Source organism: Piliocolobus tephrosceles, chromosome X (assembly GCF_002776525.5).
Source record: "Piliocolobus tephrosceles isolate RC106 chromosome X, ASM277652v3, whole genome shotgun sequence".
Classification (NCBI taxonomy): Eukaryota; Metazoa; Chordata; class Mammalia; order Primates; family Cercopithecidae; genus Piliocolobus; species Piliocolobus tephrosceles.
The window spans coordinates 66,943,802-66,948,077 of NC_045455.1; positions in this window are offsets into that span (position 1 = coordinate 66,943,802).

Below are 4,276 nucleotides of genomic sequence, written 5' to 3' on the forward strand. Positions count from 1 at the left end.
CCTTAAAGGAAGAGGTAGTTTATAGGTAAAAGCGATGATTTCCCAATTTGACATGTTACATTGGAGGTGACAATGGAAAATCAAAACAGAGAAGTCTAGTAAGCAGCTGGAGATGTAAGAAAATGATGAACAAAGTATAACTAGTTCAAACTACCAAAGGTAGGCTGAGGACAGGCCCCTTACTATATGGCAGCTGGTAAATTAATAACATCCTTCCAATATGGTGGTGAACAAACTGTCTCCATTGAAAATGATTGACTACTAACACAGAAAGTTGTTGAAAAGGTAATAAAATAACACTACGTACGCCCTTCTGCCTAAAATTAGGCCCAGTTTTATTTAGATGAAGTACAATGTCCTCTATATCTCATGGACAATGTCCTGGAATCACATCGCTTACTGAAATACTTTTTGAAATATATCTCATTGGATGGACAAGTGGAATCAAAAGAGAAAACTTCAGAATCCATGCTATCAATTTTTCAAGCCAGGTTTCTCAATCTGGTTTTCTGAAATACTCAACCTAAAGTTGCCTAGTCTAGTATCAATATGCATTCATTCTAACAATATAATGTACAAAGGACTGTAAATACCCTATTCTTTGGTGATACTGTCATTCAACAAACATGTACTAAGAGCTCACTACAGATCCAGAGGCAGAATTCAGAGTGCCAGGAATGCAAAGAGGAATGCCACATATCCCTTGCCTTAGAAAACCTCACAGTCTAGAGGGGAAAAGAGGGTGAATGAAGCACTGACCCTGACCAAGCACAGTTAGAACCTGATCCAGGTTCCTGGAAAAGTCTCCTAATACAAATGCTCACTTATAATGTTTACCTTAGTTTTTAGAAGATTTGATCATATTAGTCAGCTGATTATAGCAAACCGTTTTTTTGTTTTGTTTCGTTTTTTCATTTTGTTTTGTTTTGAGATGGAGTCTCGCTCTGTCGCCCAGGCTGGAGTGCAGTGGCGTGATCTCGGCTCACTGCAACCTCCGCCTCCCGGGTTCAAGCGATTCTCCTGTCTCAATCTCCCGAGTAGCTGGGACTACAGGCACGCACCACCACCCCCAGCTAATTTTTGTATTTTTAGTAGAGACGGGGTTTCACCATGTTGGCCAGGATGGTCTCCATCTCTTGACCTCGTGATCTTCCCGCCTCGGCCTCCAAAAGTGCTGGGATTACAGGCATGAGCCACTGCGCCCGGCCAATTATAGCAAACTGTTAAATCTCATTGTCACATCCTTGGATACATATGCAATATGTAATTATTATAATTATTACTTTAGATTATAGAGAGAGAGAGGCAGTTAGCAAGAAAGGAAGGAATGAGCTATCAAGTTTACCAAATAATTTTGAAGTTCATCTCTACCTGAATTTGTAAAACTTACTCTTTGATTGACCCACAATCAAAAACACTACTCAGTCCCTCAGCTTCTGCAACTTTTACTGTCTATGTTCTTCAATCCAGCATGTAAAAAAGAAAGATTGATTCATTCAATGAACTAATTATTTCATTAATGTATCCTTCTCCGATATCATGTCAGCTCCTCGAGGATAAGAATCACATCTTACTTTTCTTTTGAGACTCCTATGAGCCTAGAATGGTTCTTTTCTTATTTTCTTTTTTTTTTTTGAGATGGAGTCTTGTTCTGTCACCCAGGCTGGAGTGCAGTGGCTGGATCTCAGCTCACTGCAAGCTCAGCCTCCCAGGTTTAAGCCATTCTCCTGCCTCAGCCTCCCCAGTAGCTGGGACTACAGGCGCCTACCACCTCGCCCGGCTAGTTTTTTGTATTTTTCTTTAGTAGAGATGGGGTTTCACCGTGTTAGCCAGGATGGTCTCGATCTCCTGACCTCGTGATCCACCCGTCTTGGCCTCCCAAAGTGCTGGGATTACAGGCTTGAGCCACCGCGCCCGGCTAGAATGGTTCTTATAAATATTTGCTTAATCTAATCAAAATAAATTATGTGCTTTAAAATCCTGTGTCAGTTACATCATACTGTAGAACACTGCCAAATCAGTAATTAAACATGCCATCCTTGCTTAGTGCCAAATGATTTTTTCATTTTTTGTTGTTTTTTAATATCCAAAGTGTTACTTTTCTTTCTCACAGCTAGTTCCTACAACTCTGGAATTTACACTATTTTCATATTTCCATAATGACACCTGCTGGTAGGAGAAGAATGGATGAACTGCAGGAATTTTATTCAACTGGTTATAACCAGCCATTGTCCAGTCTGAAACAACTAATGTTCCTGAATATACAAAGAGTAAATCTCAATGACTCCAAATACCCAAGTACTAAAAATTTGAAAGAATAAGACAAGTGCTATTTCAGTACTATTTTCCAACCAGAATTAAAATGTATTCCTATAATCTCTGTTCAAAACAAAATTGCTGCAATTAAGACTAGTTACTAACAAAGGCCTCAAAATTATCAGTTCAATTCTGTTAAATATTTTACTCCATTTGTAAATTGGCATTTAAATATGACTACTTAAGAGATTATCATTATAAGGAATAAGTTCTAGTATTTGATACTACAGTAGGAAAATTATAGTTAATGATAATTTATTGTATATTTCAAAACAACTAGAAGAGAAGAATTGCAGTGTTCCCAACACAAAGAAAAAATAAATGTTTGAGGTGACAGATACCCCAATTACCCTGATCTGATCATTACACAGTTTATACACATATCAAAATATCACAGGTACCCCAAAAACACAACTATTAAAAATGAATAAGAAAATTTTAAAAGAGATTATCATTCTCTGAAACTTTTTCTGTTCTTTTATATAATTAATTACAGGATCAAGGTTTAAGCAGACCAGAAGACAATGGATGGGACATTTGCTTCAGTGGGAATCTGCATATCATCTTGCCCTTGGGGAGCAAGTGAGGAGAAGCGGCAAGGCCAGCCACTCTGGAAACACTGCTGGATGCTGACTATGCCAGGTCTCCTGCAATACCCAGATAAGAGATGTGGCTGCTGGGTTCATCTGTCCTACACTGCAAGCTTCAAGAGGAATATGATGAGGCCGGGTACAGTGGCTCACAACTGTAATCCCAGCACTTTGGGAGGCAGGAGGATTGCTTGAGTCCAGGAGTTCAAGATCAGCCTAGGCAACATAGTAAGACCCCATCTCTACAAAAATATAAAACCGAAAAATTAGCCAGGTGGTGGTGCACAGCTGTGGTCCCAGCTACTCAGGAGGTACTGAGGTGGGAGGATCAGCTGAGCCCAGGAGGTCAAGGATAAGGCTGCAGTGAGCCAAGATCCACCACTGCACTCCTGCTTGGGTGACAGAGTGAGACACTGTCCCAAAGGAAAAAAAAAAAGAGAGACAGGATTATGCATCCTCACTGCTAGCACGCTACCTGACACCTGACACAGAGTGTGCACCAATGAGTATTTTTAAACAAAGCGTGTGTGTAGGTAGGGGCAGTTGGGGGGAAGGGTGTCAACAGATTTGATCCTGGGTAGACCTCGCCCAGATGCCAAAATGTTCACCAGATTAGGCGTTTTCATTCTGACAATACCTGAGTGAGCTTATTTGACACAATAATTTAGAAAGCAGGCAAATTAACCAGATGGCCCCCAAATAAAATATGGATAATCTAAACGCACATTGGTTTTGTATACAGTTAATAGGTAAATATATAACTCATCATGACACATATTACACAGACTTTTTCTTATTTCACTCACAGTCCCTCTTCTGATGAGAAATCAGTCATGTGTGCTGGTGACAAGGGTCTTCAAACAACGTTTCTTCCTAACTGCCTGCAGGATAAAGTCCAGACAAGCACTCACTCAGCTGACAGTTGACTTGTGGCTGTTTTGTCTTTGCAAGTATGCTAACTTCTCAGACTTCCCTGGACTTGCTTTGGTTTGACTTCTTTCACTCGGAGGAATCGTTTGTGAGCAAAGTGTGAAGCGGACTGCTTCTGATTCCCCATTTCAAAATGGCTCCTCGGCCGGGAGCGGTGGCTCAAGCCTGTAATCCCAGCACTTTGGGAGGCCGAGACGGGCGGATCACGAGGTCAGGAGATAGAGACCATCCTGGCTAACACGGTGAAACCCCGTCTCTACTAAAAAATACAAAAATCTAGCCGGGCGAGGTGGCTGGCGCCTGTAGTCCCAGCTACTCGGGAGGCTGAGGCAGGAGAATGGCGTAAACCCGGGAGGCGGAGCTTGCAGTGAGCTGAGATCCGGCCACCGCACTCCAGCCCCGGCAACAGAGCGAGACTCGTCTCAAAAAAAAAAAAAAAA